The sequence below is a fragment of the Centruroides vittatus genome, unplaced genomic scaffold, assembly GCF_030686945.1.
Source record: "Centruroides vittatus isolate TY-2023 unplaced genomic scaffold, ASM3068694v2 contig_877, whole genome shotgun sequence".
In the NCBI taxonomy this organism is placed as follows: Eukaryota; Metazoa; Arthropoda; class Arachnida; order Scorpiones; family Buthidae; genus Centruroides; species Centruroides vittatus.
Window position 1 is genome coordinate 1,230,707 of NW_027122569.1, and position 19,043 is coordinate 1,249,749.

Consider the following 19,043-nt stretch of genomic DNA (forward strand, 5'->3'; position numbering starts at 1 on the left):
ATAATTTTCGCTGTAATAATTTTTATATTTGATTACAAATTTCTAAGTTAAATTTTGCGTATACGTACATACATACAATTAAGGAAACGAGGCCTTGCACACGAATCTTGCTTTGGCTGGTTTTGAAGTTGACCCATCATTTTGGGATGGTCGATGCAGTTAAAACATCAACCCATTACTTTGGGGGATCCGGGATCGAATCCGTGCAGACAAAAAATTCAGGAATTTTTCGATGGTAGTTGTCACGAATATGTCAGGCCTCTTTCCTCATCCTTTCCCCATTAGCGACCGAGTGCATAAAAAAACTGAATACTAAATGAGGCACAAACCCGCGACTGTAGTTGATCGCGTGAAATTTTCCGGGTTTTCTTCACGTGCCCAACACCTAAATATGGACCAGTTTTTCTTATTCCATTAAGCCAATTCAATCCCTCACTATGTGGATAACCCTACTGTAGACTGGCTAAACTCACGATGGTTATGATTAAAAGACCCTCTTAGTGCCCACAGGGCGGAGAGAGAAAAAATTCCTTATTTAGGAAGTATTGAAATATTAATTAAAACTGTATATAATTTATATTTATTTGTTACACTGCGATTCTTCCTTAGTTCATTATATTGTTACTTTATAAATCTGTATTATAAAATTTAATAAACTACACTATGAAAAATTAATTTTGTTTAAACCTAGGGATGCCAAACGTTCTTTATTTTAGCTAAATTGTCTTTGTCCTTTATTTAAACGATAAAGGACACAATTCGACTTTTACTTTCAATGCCCGTGTTTCATAACGGCAGTGGTGGATTTTTAAACCCCACATTTTTCAAAATCTTGCGCACAATCTATGAGGCCCTTCTGTTATATATATATATTATATATATAAACCTTCGAGCTAAAAATTTAACATTTATTAAATTGTTAATGAAGTTTGAATGTTGAATTCCCAAATATTGCAATTTTTTTTTTTTTTTTGTCATTTATGACCTTCTAAATTCGCTTTCGTTATGGTGAAGGTCAACAAGAAGGTTCAACTTTTAATTAAGAATTCTTATTTGTAATCTTGATAAAATTGTTTCAAGAACGTTTAAAACAGTCAATTCTTCTACATTTGTTTAAGCTATTAAGAATCAAAACTGTATTTTTTTCAGGTTTTTTTAAAATTTAGTTTTCTTGTTTGATTTCTGCACCGCTTCATCACTTATTCATACGAATTCAATATCAACTCCTCGAAATAACACTAAACCTTACTATTTCCGAGTTCTCATTTCCTATTTTCTTTTGTTTTATTTGTTTTTTAATCTTATTCTTCTAAATTGAAGTAGAAATTTTATATTCATGCTATACAGAGATTAAAAGTAAATTTTAAAAAAATAAATATTTACAGACTTTATATTTGCATAACGTCGTACGGCTTTAAAACAAATATAATTCTACAGAGAAATTTTCACGAATAATTTTCGGTTGAATGATAAGGAAACTTATTTAAATTTCTTAATTATTATTTTTAAAATGATAACATTTTTTAGTTCCAATCGTTTAAAAATATTTTCAGGTGGCGCTACGACTTTTATTAAAGTTCAAACGTTGTAATTGTTCGAAATAACAGCGCCGCCTGAAAAATTTTTTAAAAAATAATAATTTTTTAATATATTTTTAAGGAATTTCTTCTGCGTTTACACCACGTCGCCGGAAATAACTAGATGTTTTCATTATTATTATTGTTTTTTGTTTTAGTGATGATTCCCACTATCGATTTAGCTTCTAAAAATAAAACTTTTCATATAACAGCTGCAGTTTTCATTTTTTACGCTATATATAATAGTTGAAATATGTAAGTTTTGTAATATTATGTTTTACTATCGCACCAAATCGCCACGTTTAAATGCATTGAACCATTGCATGATAACATATATAAAGTTTATATGTTTGAAAACCATTATTTGATATCACCATCATTGATAACATGGGAAATGTATCAATGTTTGCATTAGTAAGGTTTTTAAGTAATAAAAACCAGGTAAATATTTTCTAGACGAGATTTATATAACTGATTCTAATATTTTTAACAACTAAGTGTTTTATTTTAATGATTTATAAACATTTTCCTCTATAGAAAGCTCTAAAAGAGAAAGCAATGAAGCCAAATAAAATTACTTGAAACATGATATGGAAAAGAACTAAGCGATTTGCCATATAAAATGCAGAAAATAATTGGTTTTGTACAAATACAGGTGGCTGAAAAGACAGTTAATAATTGTAAAGAATTTGCTGTCTTATTCAAATACGTATCTTTTTGAATTATTACCGTCCTGTGGGTTTTAAGAGGACCTTTTAATCATAAAAAATCCTCTTAGGGTCCAGAGGACGTAAATCTCCATATCAATGGTGAATTATGCTAGGCCCACAATGGAAACGGCCGGATGATGAGAACGGGCCCAATATATTTGGGACAGACTTTCTGAGATTACTTTATCAGGATTCGATTCTTGATCCTCAGAATGGTAAGTTGGCGCCTTAACCGCCTTGACCATACGAATGTCTGTTCAAGTACTGGTACTTTATTACTTAGAAGCTTTGTAAACATTGTTAAAAGTGAAAGCTTTCTTGTTCAATGCACAAATTACAACGCTTTGACACACACTTACAATTTGCTGACTCATGATAAAATTTCTAAATAGTTTACAAATAACTGATTTTTAGACCATCCTGTAGATAAAATAAATAGAATTGAGTTATGATATTAGTAGAAGAAACTACAAGCAATACAAAATAGAATTCAATGGGGGAAAAAAATAAATATAAAATTCATTAATTCCATTTACGATAAAGGATCAATGATGTTCGTATTGTTAGAAGAAATTCATTTAAAGTATTACTGATACGTTTTATGAATCATAAAAAACCACATCCACGCTTAACTCACTCGTACTTTCCTAATGATTCGTTATTGATTATGTGATGTAACGTTATATTTTTGTAGCTACTTCAATATTTTCTTAAGATTCATATAGATGTCAAGAGGAATTCTTATTTCTAAATATAAACCAAGAAGTACTTAAATACAGGAAGAACGTGTAGGAAAAAAATTTAAAATGTAGGCGGGCATATGTAAAATATGTAAGATGAGAGATTAAAAATGTTTTAAAAAAGATATACTAAGTTTAAGATGATTACTTAAAAATATAAAATTATGTCACCGCCTACTTTTATTCTCCAACCAATCATCGTTTAGAAATTCAAATTTTTAAATTATTTCTTCTGTATTATACAGCGAACCACCTATGCTTCGTCAATCTTTTTTTAAAAAAATGTATTACTAATTTTAAAAAAAATTTCTAAGTATTTGTCAATTGTTTACGATGAAACATTCTTCGAACAATTTAAGCAAGTAACATACGTTCCAAGAATAAAATTATTTTAAAAAAGGAAATAACAGTGAATAATATCGGTTTATAACTTTTACCCGCGATAACTCTTTCGTGTTTTGTCACGAAACAGGCAAAACATCGAACGAATCTTTGCGTGATAGTGAAGAAAATCTCACGGACATTTCAGTGGTTTTGTCGAAAATTAATAACATTGTTTAACCAATTTAAAATCATTGTTATAATGGAAATCTTAGTAAATAATATATAAAATATCATAAAATTGTTAATTAAGAAATGTAGTTTCGATATTTTACTTAAATTTTATTAGTTACAATAATTGTTAAATGTGATTTAACACAAAATTAATTGAAAAAAAACAGTCAATAACCTTTGAGTAAAGGTCGCTGACGAGAATATAAAAATAGAGATGGCCGTCTTTGGAGGTTTCGCTGTATTAAGTTATTTATTATATATTATATGCGTATATAATGATTATTTAATCCAATTGTATACAGATATAATGATTAAATTTATAAACTGATTTTCTATATTAACTAAGCTGCTTACTGAACAATTAAAACCGTAAAACTTGTCGATTTCTGTACATAAAATTGGCATTTTATGTAAAATATTTATTCGAAAAATGCCGAAAAAGAAGAAAATTATTAATAATCATGAAAATTTCATCATTTTTTACAATAGGAAAATTTACATTTTGATCACTCCTAAGAAAATTTTGAATATATATTCAACTATTATAGATAAATCTCTATAGAATAGAATGGTTTTTGAGTAAAATAGCTGCTTTGAAATTGTAATTTTTCACATAAAAATATTATATTATATGACAATCTTCGCAATAAATAAATAAAAAAGAAAACAAAATTAAAATTGATAAGCATAGATTATCGTATATATCGTGAAGGACAAACATTGACCCATATCGAAAAAGACAAAGGATGTTGATTGATATTACCATCCTATGTTAATAGGAATTGCAGTAAACAGAACATAAACAGTGAAAGTATCTATTATCAGGCGAAGATAATAATAATCTGCCCTACTTTTCTGTAATAAATATAAATTTACTGTCAAATTTTTTTTTCTAAATTAAATGCAACTACAGTATAATTGTTACAGTTTACTTGGCTGCTTCGACTTAATTACACACTTTGATGAAGCAATTGACATTTACTTATCGATAACAAATGATAAGAGCTGAGAACAAAAACGTTATGCACAGTTTTATCACATTCAAAGTTCTCATAAGTTATACTTTAAATTATATTACGCAATGTAACTCAACTTCTTCAACAACTTAATCTCTCTTATGATGTACAAAGTAGAGAATAAACTTTTTCAATCTAACCTATCCCAGCATCTTTAGGCCCATTACTGCATACTGTCCTTTATCTTTCTGCTAAATGCAATATAAAGGTACAGAACTTATATATATATATATATCCCGTCTTATCCACTATGCCATATTTAGGTATCTTGACACTTTACTTATGGCCACTGATGTCTTACTTTCACCCCTCCACTTTGTCATTGAATGTCATAGTAAGTTAGTTGACTAATACGACAATTTCCTCCCACATTCAATGTCAGTAATAAGTCACAGGTTTACCTTAATTAATTTAACTGAACTAATTAACCTGTGAAAGAGGTTACCATAAAGTTAGAGGTCATCCCTGAATGTATAATGTAACATTAACTCGAACACATACTTACCTTGATCTTTGCTGCACAGCACAGAAATTATCAAAGAGTACCACAGCGACTGGTGAGCATTTATATTTATATCTTATACAAATTACATATTCCGGGAGTAGATGAAACTGTGTACGCTGCCTGAGAGTCGTGTGGGCGTGTGTGCGAGGTCAGTCCCAGCAATACTCGCAAGGTGTTGTGGGTAGTGTGTCTGTAAGAGGGTCGATAAACATTCAGCAAGGCGAACGAGGAGGAAGTTGCAGGAGTCAGAGCTGACAAGCTAATTAACTCGGAACGGAATTCCATCCTCCTCCTCTCGGAATCCAGGTCAATGTCGATTATGGAATCCCGGAAAAAGAGGAGAAAACACAGTTAATTCCGTGGAGATGCGCTTGGCATACTTCACATCTCCGTATGATGCTCCGTGCCGGATCGGAATTAGTACGAATTTTAGCAAAGTTTTTGTTCGAATTCGATTTACTTTTAGGAATATTTTAATTCTTCTTTCTTAAAGCAATGCGTACAAATGTACCGCATCTTCGTATTTTTATTTATACAAGATCCTGAGAGAATGTTGCTCACTGTAGCCGGTTCCGAAGATCTCACTTTGCAATCTTTAAAAATGTCTTCGCTCTACTTTCGCTGAAGCAATTTATCCAATTCTTCTTTAATCAAACTAAAACTTTTAAATTTATATAAAAGTAAAACATTTTAAACAATAAAACTCTTTTATGTGAATACTTTTCACCATAAATGCTGAAGAGTAAATGGATTCCCGATATATGATATTCATTACAATGTTGAATTAGATCAATATTACGAGAAGAAATGATAGTATCATTAAAGCAATTTCTTCCTTAGCACAATCCAACACTTGACATAATTCATTGCATCTTTTTAGAAGACACAAAGAATTGTGTACTGTGTTGAATTTATAAGTTGAATAAACGATGGTTTAGGGCCTCGCATTTAATAGGCCTCACATTGTATGGTCTTTTTATTATTGACTACAATTTTTGAGGGTTTTGGTTGTTCACCTCAATGTTTTGGTTAAATCTGGCTCTAACTATATGATATTTGCAACGAAGTATTACAAGAGCATAAAGCGTAGTATAAGATCGCATAGAAGTGCATATCAAGAGCATGAAACTATATCAAAGGTATAAATAGTATTTCGAGGTCATTAAGAATATATTGCAATTATTCGAAGTAATATCGATTAACACTATTCAACTAGGTTGACTTCAAGATGAATATGCCCAATATAATCTATTTCTCATTTTTATCCATTAAATATTTATTTATTTTTAATTAAAATCTATCAATTGTATTCAGTTTTAAGGCTTTTTTCTTATCTCATCGTAAAGTGAGGCATCTGCAAAGCGTAATAACATTAAGGAATACGAATTTCCATGCAGGTAGACCGCGAACTACCGATTGATAAACAAAGTTTACTTAGATTAAAAGCAATCATTTTTAATTAAAAATTATAGAGTTTTATGAAAATATAAGAAGAAAATTACTTTAAAATTGAATAATTAACATACAATTTTAATGAATTATTAAAAAATATAGACAACTTTTAAAGGAAAATATATTTAAAAAATGATCAATTTTAAACCGTTTCTCAACAAAATTTTTCAGTTTTTTTTTTTAAATAAAAATATGGAAAATTTAAACATTTATACATTAGAAATCCCATATTATATGCTTAATATATAAAAATGAAGTAGATACGGGGTTCGAATTCTTAAATAATTAAAAATAATAATAAAATATTTAAACATATTTAATTTATAGAAAATAAATTATAATTTTATGCTCTATATAATTTGATGTCACATATATTTTTTTATTTTTTTATTATAAGATAATAAAGAAAATTAAATTAAATTTATCAGTGTATATATATATATATTATATATATTATATATATATATATATATGTATTATGGATAAAAATATAAACGTTATGAATCGATTCTGGATAAATTCCAGGCGAATTTTCCGCTTCCGTTCACTTCACTAAATATCTTTCTAATTAAAATCACTTACTAATAAGAAATAACAGATAATAAATCATTTTAATTGAGTAAAAAATTCAAAAATTTTAATTAATGTATATAAAAAAAATTAATTATAAATCTTCTCTAATTCATAAAATAAATTTATAAATAAAAATAAATAATTTAAACGAAACATTTATACAGTCGAACCTCCGAACAACGGACACTGACTGAAACATGTTTTAAAAAATGGTCGTTGTTTACAGGTTATTTTGTATTCATTTTTGTTCCTGAAAAAATATCAACCGTTTACATGTGGCCTTTTTTAATTGTAAAAATTATTATTTTTTTATTTTATAATAATATATAATAATAATAATAATTGTAAATAAATACAGTAAAACCTGTGTAAACCGGAATCCACAGTACCGAATATATTTCCCGGTTTGGCAGGTTTCCGTTTTATACAGGTTCCGCAGTGTATAGGTAATATTGTATATATAAACATGGTTAAACTATAAGATTTATAAGTAATTTTCAAAGAAGATTAAAAGCATTTAACGACTGTACTAAAAAATATTCAGGGAAGATATTCTATATTTTACTTTATTATTACGCATTTTAAACTGTTTATAAAAAGCAAAATAACAGCATAAACTGTATTTTTTTTTCTAATCTTTAAATGTATATACTTATCTGTCGTCATTTATCATCATTTATGAGGATAGAATAACTTTTCAAGAGTGAAACAGTGTTTATATCGATCTAATTTCTCTGATACTCGATAGAACGATACAGTGAAACACCCTCTACAAAACGGAACCTGTCTAAACGGAAAATAAATGTTAAAACTAAACCATATTCTGTATAAAAATACGATTTGTTATAAGCCGAAAACCTGTCTAACGCGGAAAGTGTGCGATCAATTGAGTGACGTAACCTGAGTAAAGCGAAAATTTTCGGCGTAACAGCGGCCAAATTCTAAATTATAATTAATACTGTAACTTGAGATTGTGATCGACTTTTCGGTAACGATCAGAATTTTCCGTCTTTTCAGGTTTCCGTTTTATACAGGATATAAAGATTGTATTTGTATTGTCTGAAAATAGCCGTGGCAATTAGGCACCTCTATTTTACCCGTGTAGAAGAGTTAGTAAAAATATGATATCTATATAACTGTGTCTGTCTATCTGTCTGTCCGTTTTTTCTGTCTTCTACTCACTAGAATTCCGAATAAGCTACCATGAAACCTACGCTTCTTCCTGAGTTTACTTCTTTGACACTTCGTGATAAATATAATAATGGTAGGCCAAAAAAACCAAACTTTTAATACGATAACACCGTACAAAAATGAATTTTTATATATTTATATAAATTAAAATAACATAATTATTATTTTTGTCTATTGTAATTGTTTTGTTGCAATTTCTTTGCTGGATTTTGGTACCAAGAGTTTGATGAACTGCTCGTGTTCAATTATTCAACATAGGAAATAATGTTTGCTGATGTGAGAAGTGGAGAAGGATTTTTCTTTATGTCTGTTTTTATGGATCGTATAAGATGTCTTAGTGACGTCTATAAGTACATATTGCATATTGGTACTGAATACAGATGTATTTCTTGTAGTTCAAGGAGAATCCTTTACTGTTATCCATTAAGATTCTATACATTTATGGGTAAATATATAATAATTACGGATATATATATATATATATATATATATATATATATATATATAAGATAAGGTGTAATTATTATTAGCTACAATTACCTTCTATATATTTATTAATAAATGTTTTCTTAGTGGTAACCATTATATGATGGAATTTATGTTATGTACTGCAAACTACAGAACCTATAGAAGGGTAAAAGTAGTAAAATTATAAATTTAAGGTTATTTTGTATATTAAAAATCAAGAAATTTAACTTGTTAAGTGGATAAAAATTCATAAAGAGGTCGTTTACAGGGGTTATTGATCGTGGCTCCTATGTCGAAATTGTTATTTTTTGTCTGTGTGTATGTAGAAAAAATAAAAATTTAAAGGATGAAACTGTGAATTTTTCATGTAATGGTTAATAAAATTCTCTAGGATTGATAACATGAAGGGTTTTCTTTACTCACTGGAGAGTTAAACTTGTAAGAGTTACAAAAGAAGACATACGAGAATTGTAAAGCTTAACGATGAATAAACGGTGCTTTTGTCTGGCAATTTGATACAAAAATATCGACGAGAGGAGCCTTCTTTGTTCTTTGTATAACCTGAGAAAATATTGAATGTTCTAATCATAAGCAATGTGCTAAGACACCACTCTAAACGATAATATAAAGCAAATTAATGAAAGTGTACGTAAAGTTAAGCGATAATACTTGTTAATATTACCATTATTAACTGAATATAATAACTGAATAACTATAAATTTTCTCATAAATAACATTTAGAGATCCTTATATAAATATTTGAATTCTTAATTTAATTTGTTTTATGATTAAAAGAATACAAGTAAAATTTAAACATAAAATTATTTTATTTATATGTAATTTATTAAATATTTTAAAATAAAAGAATTTATTTAAATTATTTTAAATAAAATTGATAAGTTGGATACATTTTAAATTATTTTTTACGTAAAATTTAGGTCATTAAATAGAAATTTAAATTATTATTATTTTTTATAAACCAAATGGAAAATTGTTTTCAATTAATTATAATAATAAAATAAAATCTAATTAAAAAAGAATAAAATCCAAATTTTAAATTCCGTTTTAACGAATAGAATTTAAATAATCGATTACTAATCTCTGATTGGACAATTAAACTTTTACGTTAAGAATTTCAAATTTTCTGTAGCCAGTAAGAGTTAAGTGATCGATTTTACTAAACGCTTATTGGATTATTCAAATTCTCAATTAACGGATCGGGTCATTTAAACTTTTTATTAACGGAATTTTTAAAAATCTCGAGTTTTTTTTTAATTTTGATCGAATAAACTTTATTTTTAAATATTTATTGGCATAATTACGTTAAAAAACATAATTATGTTAAAATTAATATTATGAATAAATAATTTAATGATGTTTTTTGCTAGGTTCATTTACATACAATAGTTTTTCTTCGGTTTCCTTTATCAGATTATAAGAATTTTATTCGCAAATTTTAAACATTATTATTGAAATTATTTATATATACATATAAATATTTAAAAAGAATTTTCTCCACTCGTTATCTAGATCGAAAGAAAATTTAGTTTTGCAAACCAAATTCTAGAATTTTGTCAACACCGTTCAGACGAATTTCAAACAAGGTTTACAATCAATACTCTAGTGTTTGTTTCGATCGTTTTGCGACGAACAGACAGATTTAAACTACACTAGCACGACTTGAAATATATAAAACCGTAAAAAAATTGTAAAATTATTTAATATATAAAAGTCTTTAAAGTTGTGTCTAATACACGAGAGCCGGGTATTTTCACAGAGTTGGAGCTTTCTTCCCTCGTTAAAGCCATAAAAAATTTATGAATAAAATAAATAGAAACAAATAGAACTAGATTTTATTTTACTGTATTAAATAAAATATAAGCATGTAGGATGTCCATTTTAGACTTATTTTTTTACTTATTCTTAAATACTGTCCCGGTTTGGGCGATAAACAGTATGGCCACTCTAAGTTTCTATCACTTTTTCATCATGTTTTAAATATAAAACATTAAATTTGGGGCCTCTCATTGCCTGTACATTGGGGCACTTCGGAAAGTGCCTTCTTTTCCTAATATTCAAGATGCCAAATTCCACGATAAACAAACAACAGAAAATTCATGAGCCTATTCTGTAAATATAAAAGAAATTGATGAACGATATTTGTCCATTGTTCCATGCAACTTTGTCGTATGTTGACCAAAACTTGGCGTTGAAAACAAGGAATGTTTCTTGTTCCTCATTAGCTCTGATTGCATTAGTTTCACCTGGTGGGAGCGCTAATCCGACGTCGAATCGTTTAAACTTCTTGCATAATGTATGATGCCCCTTTTTATAGCTTGTGCCCCCTTCTTTTATAGTCTGAGGGCGCCGCTGGGCCTCTCCGTATTTGAGATTCGAACTAGTGACAAGAGGGCTCCCATTTACACATTGAAACCGTAAAAAACAAATGAACGAAATCGATAAAACAAAACAAATTTTTCATCACTTAAAAATTAAAATTTTAATTCATTTCTCTTACTACTCGTGTTTTTTACATAAAAACTTAAATTTTGGAACCCTTCTTTGGTGCCCAAGCCAAACGGACGGATGACACGTTAAAGATTTTAAAAACGGAAAAAATAAATTGGAAAAAACACAAGAAAAATTCCCGAATATCGAAATAATAATTTGTAAAATTAGATTAAAAGAATCATTAATAAATAAGGGGAAAAACAGCAAAACCAAGAAACATTAATATTTAAATTTTTATATGACATATATAATGCAGTCATTATTTAAATTTAATGTTGAATATTTCAACAGAGAATGGTTTTATTCAGAATAAAAAAAAAATGTTTTCTTTTCAAAATAATAATTTAAAAAAAGAAAAAGAATTACAAAGTATTTTTCTATATTAGAAAAGTGACCTTAAAAATAATCAGATTAATTAAAAAATGGTAATTATTCAAAGTATCAGCAGAAGAATTTATTTAAATTTCGCTTTAAAAAATGTTATTTTCATCTTCACATTTGCTTTTAAACTTATGAATAAATTATTTTTTGTTGAAAGATGTTAGAAGCGAATTTCTTATATTTAATATTATATATATTTATATGTAAAATATTAAATTATATAAATTTTATTTAAAGTAGCGAATAGGAAGAAATTTTTTATGCCAAACCTTAACAACATTATTACAAAAGTTGAGTATGAAAAATAGGAAAAAAACTGTTTGGTATAAATTTGATAATCTGAATTTCCTACCAAAAATTTTTTTAATATATGAATAATAATAATAATAATAATAATAATAATAATAATAAATAATATGTATATATATTTACAGTACATACATCACGATACTGTCATACACGTAACAGTAGAAATTTTTAAACGCTGATACAGTCATATGCCGTATATGCTACACTCCATCAAAACTCAAAATAATAATTAAAAAAAAAAAAAAATTTAAATTACAAATAAAATAAATTAGTTTTTCAGACACGTGTAATGAAACTGATTTAAAAATGAAACTGACCAATTTTTTAAGCAGACACGTGTATGAAACTGATTTAAATATAATGAAACTGACCAATTTTTCAACCAGACACGTGTATGAAACTGATTTAAATATAATGAAACTGACCAATTTTTTCAACCAGACACGTGTATGAAACTGATTTAAATATAATGAAACTGACCAATTTTTAAGCAGACACGTGTATGAAACTGATTTAAATATAATGAAACTGACCAATTTTTCAACCAGACACGTGTATGAAACTGATTTAAATATAATGAAACTGACCAATTTTTCAAGCAGACACGTGTAATGAAACTGATTTAAATATATAATAGAAGTGAAGCATTTATCTTTCAATTAAACACGTGTATGAATGAAACGATTTAAATTCGGAATGAAACAGATTAATTTTTCAACTAGACACGTGTATAAAGCTGATTTAAACACATAAATTGAGGCAAATTTCATAATAATCAGTAAGATAATTCATTTTATAGTAACTTTTTAAAACTTTTAAATATTTAATTAACTAGATAAAGGAGAGGCAATTCATTCGTAAATTATTAAAAACGGATATAAAGTTATTTTAAATATTTTATTATAAAGAATTAAGTCATATATTTTTTCAAAGAATATAAAACTTTGAATAACAGGAAATGTGTGGTGAATGCAACGATGCGACGTTATTTAGCTTATCGTTTATATCCTGTTGACGGATAAGAGGTTTGCGTCATATTCTATGAATGTTGCCGCATATTAAAAATATAGATCAAACGAAATGGTGTAGTAATCCATATAAATGGATATTTTGGCAAAGTTTTTTGGCATTTTATATACTGTAAATACATATATATTATTCTTAATAAATAAAAATAATATTTTATAATTTTTTAAAGATAAAATTGGATAAACTGCTTATTTTATTTAATAAATAAATATGGCCTTAAATTGCTTTTGTTTGTACCAACAAATTGTTATTTTCTTGTCTTTATTTTGTAAATCGTATTTTATGTCATCGAATTGTCGTGAAAGTGAATTTAATGGAAAGAAAAATAGTCGAGGGCTTATTTTCTTCCATTGATCCTTCACTTTAAATGTGTCTTTTTGATTTTTTTAAGCTTTAAATTGACTTAAATTTATTTATACGAATTGTAAAAATTGATAAATTGGCGATTATTTTAATTCGATTTTATTTCATTTTTCACGTTTATTTTTTATGTTAAGAATTATGGCTTAAGCTTAATTTGTATACTTTTAAGCCGATATTATTTTTTAAAATTTAAGAATATAAAATTGTAAAGCTAATTAAATGAGGCTTTTTTTCGTAATATACCTGAAAAACATCGAGTTTATGACTAAATTGCACATAAATTTTTTAAAGAATTATTTTATTTTAATAATAAATTTATTTTTCATTGAATTTTAAATACAAAAACAACAATAAATTTATCATAAGGTATGTTTAAAGAACACAAGGAAAAAGTATTTGTAGGTGTTCTAACACTATAAAACTGATTCAAATGTACAATGAAACTTGAGCCTGTTTTAAAGCCTCATGAATACATAATGCCATTAGACTCAACCACAAAGCCTTATTATCTGCTCTAGAGCCGCATATAATATTGCATGCATTATATCTCGTCATAGCGCTGTGTGTTACGTCACATATATTCTATTGTAGCGCATCATTATACTCTTACTAAGTGCGTAGAGCTTTGTATAGTATGTGTTATGTTACATTCTATCATAGGACCTTATTACAACCCCATGAACATATATACTGCATTGGATTCAATCACAGAGCCTTATTATCTACTCTAGAGTCATTTTACTTCATTATTAATTCAATTTTTATTTATATAATTTTATTGATTCAAACTAACTTAAATAATTTTTATAATTATCTGTAATTGTATCATTTATAGTCTAAATAAGAAAGTTATGTATAGGCTATTTAAATAATCTACATAATATACAGTCAAACCTGTAAATAACGGCCACTGACAAAAAATATTTTTAAAAAATGTCCGTTGTTCGGAGTTATTTTGTACGCATTTTTATTCAAAACAAACAAAGTTCCTGAAAAAATGGGCCGTTGTTGGGAGGTCACCTTTAATGCAGGTTCTATTGTATATTTTATTCTGGAAAATATCTAAATATTTAACTCATAAATCATCATATTTATGACAATTATTATTTTTTTTAAAAATCTGAATTTGATAAATACGAAGATGTTAAACGTATTTTAAAAATTGATTTAAATAGATATAAAATTGAAAAATTATTCAAAAAAATTATTTTTTTATAAAGTAATTGCATTTTATAAAAAGAAAGTAAACAAATATTGTTACCGATGCCAAAATGTTTCAACTTTTAAGATACAAATGATACGGAAGATGCAGCAGGATAAAAAAAATAAGCATCATCATCAATCATCGTCATTTTTCGAAGATATCTTTTGTATTATTTTCAAAAATTCTTACATATTTTAAAAGTCGAAAGTCAAAAATAAATTATTATTATTATTATTATTTTACTATTTACAATAAAATATATTTTTAAAAAATTAAAAATTATTTAGAATATAAAAACGTAATGAAACACAGTGATTTTTTTTTCAAATAATCACGTGTACGAACTGATTTAAATACGGAACTAATAATTAATTTTTCAACTAGGCACATTGAAGTAACTAATAAAATGTCAAAATATGTTTAATAAATCAGTTAGAAAGTCAGAAACAAAATGTAATATGTAAAAGTGTCATACTTGTCACAAGAATTTACAGAATGTCAATAATTAATAAGGAAATGTTATATAGAACCAAGCAACGTACTGCATCAGTGAAGCTCCTACATAAAGTTAGCAATTGCCAGGAAACGAAGTCAGTAGCATGCATTTATTGCACTGCAGGAGAGCAATTCTGTATCTGAGAAACGCTTCCAGGCTAAATCCTCTCGTATAAGTTAGGATATTATTAAATGTTATTTTCTTCTTCTTCTTCCTTTTATTTTTATTTTCTTGGCTGGCCAACTTTAACCCATTTTCTAAATCTTTATTGCTTTATAAAACTTTCAAAAATGTCTTATAAATTTATGAATATTTTTCAAGCCTATGTAATTAACGTTATAAATGTCGTTCTTACGACTTAAAAAATGCACATATAGGCCTATTTTATGTAATATTTTACTAATGATCCTCATTATATTACACTATAATCTTATAATTAGAGCCTATGATCAATTATAATTTATTCTAAAGCTATATATAGTATTTATTACATAAAGATTGCATGACGAAATTTAATATAACATATGTTATACCATATTCTGTCATAGAACACTACTTTAATCTTCCTGTATACTTAAGAGCATTATATTATGTCATACGTCCTCATAATGACCATTTTATATACTTGAGAGCCTTATATAATAGGTACTACACTACTCTATCGTAATAGACGAATATCTCCATAATTTTATATAATATATTATTATAGCCTTCTTGTCAAATTCAAAAGCGTTACGTAATAAACACTACATTATATGGTCATGAAACCTCATTAAAGCCTTATTATTCATTCCAGGAGATCGTTTCGAACACCGAGGAGAATTCTCGAATTTTTCGTTCGAATACTGAAGCGTTTCGAAGTACGAGATACCACTGTATAAACTTTAATTATTTAATTTAATCGACAATTAAGTTTTTTTAGTGTCCTTTATAATATTACTTTTATTTAAAAAAATAAATTATGCAGTTAATAATTTGCAACGGAGAGGAACACTTTTAACGATATTGAAAAAAAGATTTTGTCTATTTTGTAAAATGTTCCTTTCAAATTTTGAAAGAAGAATTTCAAAAACTTTTTTTCCTTTTGAAAATATTTTATATGAAAAATTGAAAAGAACATTTTAATTTTTTTTTTTAGAACTTGGATCCTTTTCTATAAAAAATTTTTTCTGAATTAAATCGATTAAATATTTAATCTTTTATATGCCTTATCCAAGAGTAAAAATTCAAATTGATTTAAAAATTATATAATTTTATATTCTCGAAACTAGTAATTTAATTCTTTTAATTTTATTTTAAAAAAACGTTTTTAAAATATAACGATTTATAATTAATAAATGTATCGTACTTTGCTTTATTTAATGATCATTTAAGGTTTAAAATGTATTATAAAACGTTTAATTATAGTACAAACAACATGTTTAAATACGTAAAAAGAAACATTTTACGCATTTTTAAATAAAATCAAAGAATAAAAGTGATTTATTTAATAATAAATTATTCCTTGGAAATTAACCTTATTATTTATATAATAATCAATAAAAACATTATTTAATTTTTTAAAAATAAATTATTTTTTAAATTTTGTTAATATAATTTTAAAAAAATTTTAATTGATACAAAAAATTATTTGAAATTTTATCAGTATCAAATTGATTAATTATATTGATCTGTTTCGTATACAATAACATAATTACGGTATTTAATATCAATAAGATATTTTATACGGTAATTACGGTATTTTATGTAAATTAGTATCATTAGAATCGATTTAGGTTTTTTAAATATTGATCGTGATCGATTGTAACAATCAATATCATTCGTTAAGTTACTGAATTAATTATAACGCGTTATTCATAGTGCATCGTTGTAATTCCGTGTAATGAATCTTTGTGAATATTCAGATTATTAGAATCATGGCCAAACAATGTTATAACTCTCTTGGAATAGTTCTACCATGTTTTATTCAGTATCGTGTAATTTATGCAATATACATCCATTTTAGTGCTAAATATCAGAATCTATATTAGTTTCGTGCTTAGATTATCTCATGAATATCACAATATATCGTTATAATTATATGGTGTTTTCCTTTAATTGTTATTAGATAATGTAAAAAAGAAATCATTATTGTTTATATCTGCTATTTATATAGGGTATTGTTGAATATCATAAATGATATTACGTTATTTAAATGTATTCGTTATGTTTTTGTTGTTGAAATTGCATAAATTATGCTTCATACCGGTGTAATTTATTATTGAAATGTGCACATTTATTATTGATGAAGAATTGTATGTAGTATTGTTTAAATATTAATATATAAATTTTACTTCATTGTTGAAATGAAAGAATTGTGTGCCTAATTGTTGAAATGAACACATTTCTCTTTCATTTCGGTAATGAAGAAATGTATGCAGCATTGTTGAAATATGCAAATTTCACTACGTTGTTGAAATGGAAGAATTGTGTGCCTAATTGTTGAAATGGAAGAATTGTGTGCCTAATTGTTGAAATGGACACATTTCTCTTTCATTTCGGTAATGAAGAATTGTATGCAGTATTGTTGAAACGTACAAATTTAGTTTCCTTTTTAAAAATGAACTAATTTTATATAATATTGAAATAAACATATTTTATTTCATTGTTGAAATGAAAAGATTTATTTACCATCGTTTAAATATATAAATCGGCCATAATTATCGATGTAGAACGATTAAATTTCATCTCTGAAACAACAAACGACTGTCGACTTCATTATTGAAACACACAAATTATAAATTATTATTTAAATGTCCAAACCATAAATTTATTATCGAAATGCTTAAATTATCGACATAATTTTTAAAATACGTTAGCTTAAAAGGAAAAAAAAAAAAAGGCAAAATGCGCGATTTAAACACCAGAAAAACGAGAAAAAAGGAAATTAAAAATGATTTATTCAAATTTTCTAAAAATAATTTTTTCTTTTTTTTCGTAAAGAAAAGTTATGAATAATAAATTTCTACTAGGAATAGCTTATCTAATTCCCAAATTACAACTAAACGGTTTCAAACAATCAATTAGCACAGGACATTTAAATTTTCATAGAATATATAATTTTATTTTTGCAAAATTGCAATAAATATGTTAAATTCTGAACGGTAATATCGAATAAAAATTAATTTACTATTTCTAAAATTGTAACTTATAAAATTACAATTTCTACATTGTAAAATTTTTAATAAAAATACAATTATAATTTTAAAAAAACAATTCGCATAAATTAATTTTAATTTAATCGTCATTAAATTTTTAAATTAATTGTAACAAAATAATTGTTTAATACGACATGAATTTAGTAAACAAATACATTTTTTAGAATGTAAAAAATGAAAATTTTACTGTAAATTTCTTTATTTTTCGCATGGTTTTGGCTACAACTGTAGCCCTTTAAATTCCCACAGTTGTCTGTTGCCTGTCTGTCCTTCCTTGATCTCTTAGATAGTTAAAATTCGAGATTAGATATGGACACCTTAAAGGCAGAAGGTCATTATTAACTATATAATAACTTTCCGATATAGACCGGAAGTCACGTGATTTCAATTCAAAAATTTTTCCCTTAAAGGTTATCGATAGATGACCTGCACGATTCTATTTGTAAAGGAACAGTATGATGTACTGGGGCATGCCACTACTAATTTGAGGTGGAGAGCATATATTTTAAATTAAATAAATTAAAATAAATATGATTAAAAATAGCAGCCCGGCATTGTGACCACGTCACAATAAATAATTGCTCGTTGCTCTTATTCTCATAAGAAAAATTGCTAAAATAAAAACCATTTTGCCTTATTAAAAACAGGATGAAATTCTTTAAAAAAAAATTAAATAATGAAATAAGAAAAAGACTTTCATTTATACTTTCAAAGACTTTCATTATTAAGGTCACGCCAACAGATCGAAAAACACTCGAAAATCGAA

At 26.4% G+C, this 19,043-nt stretch overlaps 1 protein-coding gene across 2 annotated transcripts in view; it reads right to left on the reverse strand.

Moving 5' to 3' along the window:
* The window catches only part of LOC136983165 (GTP-binding protein Di-Ras2), a 48,204-nt gene that overhangs the window by 16,663 nt on the left and 12,498 nt on the right, over window positions 1–19,043 (reverse strand). The window contains exon 1 of one of the 2 annotated variants that reach the window (XM_067279821.1): window positions 5,104–5,432. The exons of the other annotated variant lie outside the window; for it this stretch is intronic. The gene's annotated coding sequence lies outside the window, so the exon portion shown is untranslated. Of the gene's footprint in view, window positions 1–5,103; window positions 5,433–19,043 lie in introns of those variants that run through there. 2 annotated transcript variants of the gene reach the window in all.